The 12,426-nt window shown below is 42.2% G+C and overlaps 1 protein-coding gene and 1 long non-coding RNA gene across 2 annotated transcripts in view; one reads left to right on the top strand and one right to left on the bottom strand.

The window, feature by feature from the left end:
• The window catches only part of ACBD6 (acyl-CoA binding domain containing 6), an 89,681-nt gene that overhangs the window by 60,176 nt on the left and 17,079 nt on the right, over positions 1–12,426 (top strand). The window lies entirely within an intron of this gene.
• LOC138686455 (uncharacterized) lies at positions 5,987–7,701 on the bottom strand. Its single transcript, XR_011325849.1, has 3 exons — positions 7,583–7,701; positions 7,299–7,385; positions 5,987–6,109 (listed from the first exon to the last, which is right to left on the bottom strand). It is a non-coding gene; the product is annotated as an uncharacterized lncRNA (long non-coding RNA).

Genomic DNA, 12,426 nt, shown 5'->3' with positions numbered 1-12,426 from the left:
TTGCACTTTAAATTCCAGTGGTCAAACTCAGAAGAGATTTGTAAAGTTACGGCTCAGCAATTGCAAATGATCAATTTTTCATAGCTTAATAACCGAGTGCTTGTGTTTTGAATGATGGGAAGTGATCATATACACCCTCACCTGCAGTCCTAATTGTAAAGTAAAAGAGGTTAATTTAAACCATGAAGAGTTTCAATCTGGATGTTTCACAGCAGCAGAAAAACTCAGAGCTATGGTGACTTCAAATCCCTAATTTTAGTTCTCAGCTGGAAAAGTTAAGCGCGCATGTGGTCAGTTTGCATTCATCAGCCGGTAAGAAACAACTAGCTAAGCCACAGGAGCCCAGCTGCTTGGGATAAACCACAATGTAAAGACAGATTGTAAATGTGTATCGGTAAGAGTCTAAAATTGAAAATGATGTAAATTAGAGCATACTATGGGAAGCATTCCTTTAGACTCGTTTTAAATCATCTTTTTTTCTTTTTGCCTATCAGCTCGAGCGTTCCTCTTGTGCACATGTAAATTATAATATGAAACAGCTCTCTGAATTTACTGAAGAATAACTACAAAATCATAGAGAAATTGTTATGTTTTGTTTTGCCTGGGGGAACAGAAAGCCCAACTTGAGTAGAAAATAAAATCTTTTCAAGCTTTTAAAACATTTACTAAAAACCCAAGTTTTCACTGTTCTGCCCAGTTCTCTCCCCAGATGCATGTGAGCAGTGAATGCGACTGCAGTGCCTTTCTATGCACCGAGCAAGGCAGACCTGTATAATGGCACATAGATAATGACAGGTTTAATTTTGTCCTTAGCTCTTCTAGCTTATTTTGTTTGTTGTAGCTGGTAGAAATGCCCGTCAAGGCATCAAGCAAGAGCAAAGACCATCCCTATGCCAAAGAGATCATCTTGTCATCAGATGTAGTGCAACAGGTAGTGCAAATGGAAAGATTGAGTGAATGGAAGTAAGAGAACAAAACAGAGATCAGCAGAAAAATGGTATTCTTGGCTCATTGCTTCCCCAAGCAATGCCAGACAGCAGTGACACAGAGGGTCATGGCAGAAGTAGTCTTACTGAGGATTTAAAGGATCGTAAGATGTCATTACTGAGGACTTCTGATGAAGGGATAAACATGTGAATTCCCTGGTTAAGTCAATGGGACTTTTATTGGCATGTATCTTAGGGCTGAATGTGTCCCTTTCTATGATCAGTTAAAAAAAGACCCTGCAAGTGTTGCGTTTTATCAAGTCCACTGGGAGATAAACTCAGTGATGGGGAAGAAATGGGAGACTTTTCATAGAGAAGAAGAGAAAATTGCTTCATTTGCATAGGAATGTATCACAGCTGTACCCAGTGCAGAAAATGTTTCCTCTTGGGATAGGGTGGTTTAAAAACACAGTCATCCGGCTGCAAAATTGCTTCTGCTTCTGATTTAAGCAAACAGTGGCACTAATAGTGGCACTGCATTTCTTGAGGGATGATGCTTTCAACGTTGTGCCCAGCTGAAAACACCTGGCACAGCGCTGGTCGCCAGGATGTCATTTTCCACTTGAATGTAGGAGTTTGCTGTTTCTAAACTGAGAATATCTGAGCAATATTCCCTAACTGGGGAATTGTCCATCTAGATTTGCCAATCACAACCCATCTTGGTTGACTTGACTGCTTGTTAGCTCCTGTGGTAGCATCTCCTGCATCATCAAATAGCATATGAACATCCAACCCGGTGCTTTTCAATCACCATTTTGTCTTTGAGATACTTAGTTTGTAGCTGGTGCTACACTTCAGTGAGTCAGCTGTGTGTCCTGTGAATCTGGAGTTTTAGCTCGTCACATATGGTCCAAGCGATCAGAAAATGCATATAAGATTATGTTGGGGGTGTCTGGTGTGCTTTTAGCAACACTCCTCATTTCCCAAATACAAATAAGCAGATTAGTGGTTCCTTTATCATGTTTGCTTTCAGTGTGTTAGGCAGGAGAGATTGCTGCAGCTCTGGAGGAGTAACAAGGCAGAAAAAAAGGAGGGTCTTGCCATGTTATGTTGGCTGAATAAATTCTCTTGAAAATGTGAGTTCTAGTTATTGTTGCTGCCAGCAACTTTAGATCCTACTCTAGCCTTGAGGAGTTACATTTGAGATGCGCTATCAGGACGTACCCCATTGCTGCAGTGTCTTGGCCAGGTGTGGTTTTTCCTGTTGTCTTCTATTCTGGCAAGATCCTTTTTTGCTTCTTTTCTATTTAAAATACTCAAAGTTTTCACCTCTATTTCTCTTGCGTGTCCCTCATAGCTACTGGGCAGCTAAGCTACAGGTCCTGATTGGGCCTCCCGCTGTCAAAGTCTGTTGGAGTGAGGTGCCTAGGTATCCCCAGGAATGACGCCTTTTGTTTTCCTTTTCCTAACATCCTAATTATCTGATATCCACAGCTTCAGCATCTGATATTTTTGCACCCAGTCACTGGGCATTGCTCCATTCTGTTGTGGACGAGAGCACGGGATTATAAGCAGCAAGGTGCATTGCCGTCCCTTGTGCACTCTGTTTGATACTATCTAGGAAGAAGAGAGAAATGCCGTAAATATTTGATCTTCAGCACTGAGGGGATTTTGCTGCAAAAAAAAATCCTAAGCAATGTTTTAGCGTAAGATTCAGAAGGTTTCAAAGAGGCATCAGTTAAACCTGCCTGCTCTGCGATAGCCAACAAGTGGATCTTTCAGATGTCTGAGTGTTCCCTGGAGGCTCACGTTATTAATATCTGCCTTATGACAAGGTGGCTGTGCTGATGCCAGGTTTTTTTTTTCCCAGCCGGCATGATTAATTTTTCTTTCCTTTCTTAATATCTCCAAGCCAGATGCTTCTAAATGTCCTCATAGGGGTGTATTGCTGTTCTTAACCACTCCTCCTTCCCCACCACCCCTTTCCAACTAATTCATATAATGGCTCCAGAGATGCGTTTTGTAGAGTCACAAAAAGCAAAACTTTGAAAGCCTCCTAAGGTGATGGACTTGACATGTGCAAATCTGGCCTCCTGACGTTCCTGGTGGGTTTGAAAGCTTAGTGCCAGGTAGTGTGTCAATAACGTTTCCCATTTCAGAGTGTGCTTATTTGCCTAGCACTTTACAAATTATATCCATGCAGAACTGCTGAAACGCAAGTATTTCTGGTGGGGAGGATGACAGCGGGGTGTTGAACTGACATTTTGGAGAAAGCAAAGGAAGTTTTGGCTGAGGAAGAGGAGGTACACTTGTATTATTTATGGAAAGTGCTGGGGATCTTCGAGCACTGATTTATTTTAAAGGCTTCAAAACATTGTGATACTGAAAAAAGTCTTTATACTTCAAATAGAAATTAATTCTCCTTCAGAGCTCTTGTTCCAAAGTGCAACTGCACAGGCTTGAGTTTTACCAGCTCATAGAGTAGAAGACCTTAGCCAGCTCTACAGCAAATGTCTTGTTTCCAAGGTGTTCGTACTTTTGCCATATCTATTCATCAGTTTCCTCCAGATAACAGATTTGTGGGTCTTCTGTATTTATCCTCAGCTGTTTTCAGTCATTCGTGCATTCACCTGCATCTCGGGATTTTTCCTGGAGGAAGCAAAACCCAGAAACATAATAGTTAGTGGTGAATAGATTAGGGCTTAGTTGCTTATTTTTGTGTGTTAATACTATATGTGAGAAGTGGATCACTGGATTTAATGGTGAAAGTCTTAATTTAAGAAGCCTAGAAAAAAGTGTTTCTTAATTTCTTACAGAGCAGGCTAAAATCTCCTTGCATCTATTATGTTCTACTGGTTTTGGTTGGGTTTTTTTTTTTCAATTTAACAGTGAGAAAAGGTATAATATAAAGCAATGGATTTGCCATTGCAAATAGAGCTATAATTAGGGGAATCGAGTGTTTACTTTCATAGTCTCTCTTTTTGTGGGAAGATGAGGACACTAAGAATATCCTCAGAGTAAGGATACTCTCAGGAGTATCCTAACAGTAAGAGCAGGAGGGCTCTAACAGCACTCCTTTCCACAATAGATAGCTGGTCATTTAGCTGTGCATCGGGCAGCCTCAGACAGCAGGCAGCCCTTTAGCCCACAGCAGCGTGGGAATTAAGTTAAAATTAACCTGAGTTTGGAAAACAACTAGCACCACTTTATTTGTCCATTTAATTGAATTATATGACGCTGTGTAAGTATGCTGACCCACAGACGTAAATTGCTCCACCCTACCCATTTCCCTCCTTAATTCTTTCATGCTAATGGAGCTGATGGGGATGTTGACTGCACAGAGAGAGAGAGGAAAAAAGGCTGGAAATAAAAGGGACTGTTCCAGCCTCGTGCAAACCTCCCCTTCAGTGAAATGCTTCTGAGTGTCACAGCTGCACTAACTGCGCTGTGATCTTTGTTGCCATTAAGCTGATTATATCCGCTGAAGGATTCATCCAACTAATCCCACAACGCTGCAACTGGTTGCTTTATATTTAAGCACTTTTTTTTTTATTCTTTTCCTAAGAAATAAAAAGTCAGTTTGGCTTCACTGGACTCTGAAAATGGGTCAGACTGTTACGGGGACCCACTTTTTTATGTTTGGTTGGGTAATACAGGAAAATAGGACACATTAATGCACTCATTTTGGGAGAGGACTGTGCACGCATTAGGACTCGGCAGCGTGTGGCGTAATTTGGGGTGGATGTGCTGTGAAGGTGCTATGCTATCACTAACCTTTGGCACTGCATCATTTTGTGTTTTGCCTCTGTGGGCATACCATACAGGCAGCAGCTTTGCATCTAACAGTGATTCTAATGAGAGAGATTCTGACAGGTGGGATTGATTTAATTGATTTAATAATCAATTTAAATCTAGTTCTTTGTTATTTTTCTAAGGAAAGGTTGATTTTCATTGGTTAGTAGCCATTAAAATATGTTCATTTGCAGCTAAATACAGCCTTTATAGTAAATTTAGTTGTTCTTTTTGCTAATCAGATACACGTCTGTCCATGTTTACTTAATTATGTAGTTTAACCTAGTTTATTCACATTCTTAATTTTTACATTTGAATCAAGCTAGAACACAGCAAATGTGATGGTTTTCCTCTGCTAGACCATTAGTCGTTTTGTTTTCACCTGTGTCTAAGTACATCTGAATGGCAGTTAGGTTTTTTGAAATTAAATTCTTACATGGACATTTTCACACACTTCTTAAAAGTAAATTAAAATCTCACTAGAAATATGATGGGTTTGGTTTTGGAAGGGGACAAATAAAGAGGATTTTCTTTGTATTTATTAATAACACACTTCTTAAAGGAGATGTCGTCTGGCATGTTCAAATAGTCACTTTCCTGCCCAAGTTTTGTTAACAGAATCAAGGATTTTAGCAGCAAAGTGAAGGAGGAAGTGGAGAAAGATGAGGACTAAGTATAGGCTTTAATTCTGTCATTAAGTATTTAGCGTTTGATAAAGTTTTATCCTCTTTTCTCATGTTGTCTGTTGTCTGCCCTGAGACTTTGGCTGCCTAAGAAGCACACTTCCCATGTTCCAGGCAAACTGAGAGTGGAAAGAACATACTGTGCATTCAGTGACATAAATTATAAAGAAGAGTGCATAATGCATTGCCATGATTTTCTTGCAGGGTTCTGCAGTATTCTTTGAATTTCATGTCTTCTAAAAGCTATTCCTTCAGACATAGTGTGTAGTTATCACTCAGATACTTTTTAACTTTTTGCAGTGCTTCCATGCTATGGGCATGGCTATTGTATATGAAAGCATATGATCATTCTTTCCAATTCCTCAGGATTTTAGAGCTGGTAGATATGTTGTCTCATACTTCATTTTTATCCATTAGTAGTCCAAAGCTGGTGTAATACCTCAAAAGAATGGTTACAGGAGTTTACAGAGTGACTTAACTGCTCAGTAGTTAGACTTTCTTTGGAGAATAGGCATCAGATGTGTGCTGCTTGAAAACATGCATCATTTTTCATTTAACTGTAGTGATTTTATGGAATTGTATTCTGTTGGGCCATCACTTAGGTTGCACTAACTTTAGATATAGTAGGGAATTATTTTTTATTGCAGGGGGAGGGGATAAATTGAATTTTATCCCTCCTAGGTAGTGATTACTTCCATTCCATAGGACCTTCTAAAAAAAAAAATTATTCATGATTTCAAGTACAACTTTTCATGTAAGCTTTAAGGTCTCATTAAAACTGGTGGAACAAATTACATTAATTCCTTTGGGACTTTTGTCTTTAACATTTAATTGTTTAATTGACCAAAGCTTGTAAAGCTGCCTGTGAGTGGTCTTTGGTAAAAGCGGAACAAGACAGAAGATAACCATCCAGAAGGCATGTGCCGGCATGCCAGCCCAGTTGTGGTGGGTCTCCTTAGCAGCTGGGAGAGATTCGGTTCACAGCTTATGGTTTTCAACTTTTGGCTCTTCAGTATTTTTTCTTCCCAGATTACTAAATGAAGGCAAGACTAAACATAGGCTTAGATGAAGACGGATCTTATGAGAAGAGGGAAGACCTAGTGTGGAAAAGGACGGCATGTCCTGATAGTCATAGCGTAGCGCTGGAAGCTCAGGATCCTGAAACTAATCCTGGCTGTGTTCCTTGTTTGACCTTGAGCAAGTCAGACAGTGGGGGTTTTTTTGTGTGTCTCAGTTTCTGTAACTAACATGGGAATACTATGTGCATATATCCCTGGGTCTTGCCTAGATTAATAAATCAATATTTGTAAAGTAAGCCTTGATAAATGCTAACTGTATTAATGTGCGTACTTGAACCTTGTGCAGAACTTTGGGAATGTGCCTGCATTTCTGCTGTGCGAGTGGCTGGGGTTTGTTGGGGCCCTGGGCCAGGGTGGTCAGCAGCAAGAGAGACCAGTTTGGGTCATTTTCTTCCTCCCAAGGGACTGCCTGTAGCACATATCTGCAAGAAGGTCTTGAATACAACTTTTCCACTTAACATGCTCCCCCATCACCCACTGTCAGCAATGAGATTAAATTCTGTGCGACTGCAGAGGACGTTGCATGATTAAAATCCTCTTTTAGAAATTAATATGTACCATCGCTCTACAGTACTGTGCCTCTTTGCGGAGAAGGGTATTGTCTCCTGAGCACTCAAGGTGTGAAAAGCCACCAAGTGAAGCTATCTATCTTTGAATTTTATGCTGTCGCACAGTTGCTCCGATGGCAGCTACAACTGCATAAAATCATAGGGACTTGGGGACTTCTCCCTGCATAGGGTCACAGAGATGTGGAGTAAGTTTTACAGAACAAGTGACAGAATAGCAAAAGGAGTGTTTGAACTAGAAGTTCTGCTTACAGCAGAAGAGATTTCCTGAGGCAGAAGGATGGTCAAAGTCCACATTCACCCATTCTCCTTAGGAAGCATCTCCCATAACTGGGTATTCTGAAAAAAAACACCAAAACCATTTTGCCCCAAGATATTGCATAGCTTTTCTTTACCTTGCTGCCTGTATCAGCCCAGAGAAGTACAGTAGTCAGTGCATTTGCATATGCAAATTCCATCTTCATTAGACATCAGACATTGATGCAGCCCACAGAAGGGCTTTACTTACATAAACTTTGCATGCTCTTGGTAGATACCTTTAGGTGTGCAGGGCTGCTGCGTTCAGTACAAATTGAAGCTCTTGAGCAGTCATTTCCATTCTGCTTTAGGTGCTGGAAGACTTTGTGACATGACCAGGAGGTGCAGTAGGGTGAGTTATTCTGGATGGATTGACAGTTTTCTGGAACAGCTTTTCTGGAAGCAGCTGATATTTGAATATCCATGTTTAATACAGCTAGCAGGCTTCATATTGCTTTGAGGAGGGCTGCAGCAGAAGTGGCTGGCTCTGCTAAGAGGTCTCCTATTCCACTCACACATCCTTAGCGGCTGTAGCAAACAGCTAATATTAGCAAGTCCCACAGGTGTTCCCTGTTAATAGACACATGAATGTGATTTTTGCCAGTTTAAATCCTGCAATGAACCTGGTGCTCTGAATCTGTTTCAGGCCTCATTGGCAAGTTGCAAATACATTTGCTGATGTGAATTATCCACCTATTAAGAAAGTGCTGATGTTGCCAGCCCACCGCATGGGGCTGGTGTCTGTGGGGTGAGTTGTCCTACACCTGCAAGGGACACTCCTGTGAGTAAGGGTTTGCGCTACCAGGCGCTGTGGCTTCTCTTTAAGAGCTCTCTTATCCCAGCCCTCGCCAGCTGGGGTAGGGAATGAAAATAGCAACTGTGTCTTTTTTATGGCAATTAGTATTTTGGTTTAGTGCTGGCTTAGTGAAGACTGAAGTGATGTTCTCAGGTTTGTTCAGGGCTCCTTCAGCTACAAGAGGTTGGTTTAGGTCACTGTTAGCAGATGGAAATCAGTCAGGAGGATGTTGATCTATTCCCCTTTATCATTCTTCTACAATATATGAAGAAAACTTTGAAACTGCTTGTTTGTTTAAAAAGGAAGGGGGAGAATTAATCTTCTTGAAAGACAGACATCCTAGTTTTTATCTGTTAATTTTTTTCTAGCATATATTTAGGAGTTCATAAAAATGTGTATTTCAGAGGGAAGAAATCTCATTTAGCTAAATGATTTTTCATTTGGGAGTGTAAAATTGTGGCTTTACTTGCTGTTAATCTTTGCCTGGCATTTGAGTTTAAAATGCTTTTGTTAGAGCACTCCTCCCGCACTGCCTTCAGTGAGTGATAGACAGCACTTCCACTCCTATTGCCAAGGCTTTCAAAGAAGATCTCCTGTGAAATTAGGTTTTACCAGGTTAGATTTTCCTGGCTTTTTCTAATCTTAAAAAAAAAAAAAAAAAAAAGGAGCAGGAACTTCAGAACATTGTGAAGAAGTCTCTAAAAAACATAAAGGTTGCAAACATTCTTCTTCCCTCCATCAGAAAAAGCGAGCTTTTTAAATATTGATCTTTTTCTGGACTGTGTTTTCTCTGCCAGCTTCCTATTGTGTTTGATTCTTCTCTTCCCTAAGTTGTACATCGGACCCTGAAGTGCTCCAGGGACGTGGTTTCTTCAGATCCATTGGTGTAGCATATTGCTGTGCTTCAAGCAGCCTGATCATGTCCCTCACTTTCCTAATTTGCTACAAGAGGGCCCTAGCTTATTGGTAGTGATTGTGCAGGAGCAGTGGCATCTAAAAGGAGTTTGTGTCTCTTCAATTCCCTTAGTCCTGTTGCATTCTTAAAAATTAATTCAGCGTGCCTTAGAGAAACAGCTGTCCTCAGAAGCGTACACACTGGCCGACTCAGGTACACAGGCTAAGGGGTCCAAGTTAAGAAAGATTACATAGGTTTGCAAGGCGGGCACGTGTCCAGTGTGTCAGATCACAGGCTGGAGGTGCACCTTTTCTGTTGGACTGAGGGGTCCTGAACACGTCGGTGTGTTCCCTGCTCTGCAGCATGGGCTGGGAAATGAGGAAAACCCTGAGTCCTTTTTCTAAGGCTGGGTCTGAAATGCCTGCTGGAAGGAAGCATCGATGTACTTTTGTTTATTCCTCTGTAGCACTTATTCCCCATTTCTGACTGATCTGATCTTTGGAATTAGATGCAATTCAGGCATTGTATATGGTGGCTTTAAGGCATCTGTATGTTTTTAGACTATGCTTTTTCACGTACAATGAAGTTGTCATCAGGAGCTGCAGACTGGTGCACAGGAGCTGTTCTCATCTCGTAATTCAGTCCCTATTGTTGAAACATATGCCTTAACTCCTGCTTTCCTGACCTGCCTGAATACTAGCTGCTGAGCCTCGGTCAGACACGCAGCCCTGCTTCAGCTTAATTCCTCTCCTGTAGTTTGAGGCACAGGGACGAGTGCGCCAGCTGGAAGGCACGTGACATGTTCCCCATTTTACAGGTGGGGAAACTGAGGCACAAAACAGTTGGGGTTCAGCCACTGTTTATGGCAGAGTTCCTTTTCCCCATGCTGTGCTTTCCTTGTCTCTGTAGGGAAGAAGGGCTGGAGCTAAGACTCTGAACACGGATACTTTTACCACAGGGACTGGATTACGTGGCAGACTAGATTTGTGCCTACTGCTTCGTGTTCTGAATGTGCATTTCTGCTAAAGCCTTTCCCTGGCTGCTGGCAGGCTCCTGGTTTCCAAGAGCTCAGTCCCGTTTTTCATTCAGGAAACAGAGGATCTGGGGGAATTTGTAAGAAGTCTAACTCAAAGCAGGCATGTGCCTTCCAAAACAGAATCTGGCTTCCCATGGCTTTTAGCAGAAGGGTTGATCTGGGTCAAAATTAATGCAAACACTTGTGTAGACCATTTAACGTTTAGTTTATAGGCCTGTTAAAGCAGCAGGATAATCCCTTTAGATTACCCATGTAATTCCTAGTGAATATTTATTTTAAAGTAACTTCAGTGGCCTTAGTCATTAGCAAAGGTTAGTAATACATCTCACAGCTGCCAGACTCAATACGACAGCATTTGTCAATAGGAGGGTTTCCTCCTTCTGTTTCCTTTTTTGTTTGTTTGTTTGTTTTTTAACATTTCTCCAACTCTTGCTGGCTTAATCCCATGAGCTCACCTCTAATCACAGGGAAGCATCCGAGCTGCCTTTGCCATGTTGACTTCCACTTGAGTGAGGCTAAGGAGGGTGCCTAATCCTGGGCTTTTCTCCTGCTGTCTGCCGAGGGTGTTGGGTACACAGCCTGCGTAGGCTGCCGGGGGGAGGATGGAGTACGCTGCGGGTTCAAGGACACGCTCCCGCTTTAATGTGCGCAGACATGCTCCCGCTCGCTCTCTGATTGGCAAGGTTAACTCGGAGAGGCTGCAGCTTTTTAAACTGATTTGATTAGACCCACTACTTTATCCTATTCCATCCCCCACCACTCGGCCCACCACCTCCTGATCCTTTTAACACAGCCCTTGGTCCAATAACCAGCCAGTCTGATTTCCCCCCCCTCCCTTTTTCCAATTTTCGTGCTGAATTTTGAGATTTTGTAAAATAGATTATGCAGTCCTACAGGGAAGATCAGGAGGCAGTGTCTTAGTCTCCGGGATGTGTTTTATTGCGACTAGCTGAGAGGCTGGGATTTGCCTCCTCTTCCGCGCTCTCCCCAGCTCTGTTCCTTTGCCAGCTCTCGGTGTGAATGTGTGAGTTCAGGGACAAGAGGCTGAGGGCTCAAATATCCCAGCTTGGATTCTCATTGCCCTCCAGTATCCTCCTCTCTCTGCAAAACCAGGGCTGGGGAGAATTATACTCTCGGCCCAAAATGACTTAGCACCCCAGGTCATCTTCAGCTGTGGTGTGACAACATGTTCACTGTTTGCAAAAAGAAACAGGGACAGCATCGGTAGAGAACTCCCTTATCCTGCAGGAGCAAAATAATGGTACATTTTTGTAGCAAACATTACTAGTTGGGACTACTCTGGGAGAACAGATGACCCGTAGCTTCCAGTTTATAGGCTGGCTGACAAGCGGGATGAGCTTGGAGGAGCTGGGAGAAGCTGTTTTGGCATTAATGCCCACAGCCATTGGGCCAGCAAGGGTTGAGTGGGCACCAGCCCAGCCTTTAAAGGGTATGTGATCCTGTTGCTGTCTTTAGCCGGCATGCTTTAGCACTTTTCAGTTTTCAATCCTGGGCTTCGCCTCTGGTATGCAGCTTATGTTTGTCATATTAAATACTCCAGGGGAATTTGGAGCCTTGTGTACATAAGTGCCCCTTGCCAAGTCTCTCTAGTCCTCCTATAAATAAGTAAATAAAGCCTATAAATTACAGGCTCTTACCAAACCAGTGAGCCTCAACTCACAGAACAAAATTACTGGAGAGTGACCACCACTGCTGTATTTTTGGGAATCCTGGACTGATCCAGGGGAAGATGCATCTCATCTTGTTATCACTTGCCTATTTGTTTCACCAGAATTGATCTAAAGTGGTGTGGGCTAGTTGAGCAGCTCAGTGCTGGCAGGGACCAAATCCAGCAAACAGGACCGACCCTACAGAGTCACCCTGGTGAAACAGCACAGAATATAAACAATCCCCTACACGCGATGTATTAAACCTTGACATACTGCATTACTTAAGAGGTCTCAGGGAAAATTAAAACCCTTTTGACTGCGTTTTGCAATGCAGGGAAAATTTTAGTGACATTTAAAAGGTTTCTCTTGTGTTCCTCTAATGGGATAAATAAAAAAAGGCTTGTTTTAGGCCAGCAAATGGGGGGACAATCCAATTTCCCTGATTCCATCAAGACACTCTTAAAGCATTAGCTTGTGCAGTTTTAAAAAAACCCACAACAGACTGACCCCTCTGCCTGATGGCTTTGAAAAGTGTCCTGATGTGGAAGTATTTATCCTACGCAACATGCTTCATTGAGGCACTCCAGCAGTGCTCCTAAATATACTTCTTTGTTATTAAACTATTTAGGAGGACAGCATGCACAGGAGGAAACACAAACACCAGTTTATTATTTACTGCAGCAATC

Source organism: Haliaeetus albicilla, chromosome 8 (genome assembly GCF_947461875.1).
Source record: "Haliaeetus albicilla chromosome 8, bHalAlb1.1, whole genome shotgun sequence".
Lineage (NCBI taxonomy): Eukaryota > Metazoa > Chordata > Aves > Accipitriformes > Accipitridae > Haliaeetus > Haliaeetus albicilla.
Note: the sequence above shows the minus strand (reverse complement) of the source record. Positions and strands in the feature narration are given on the sequence as shown.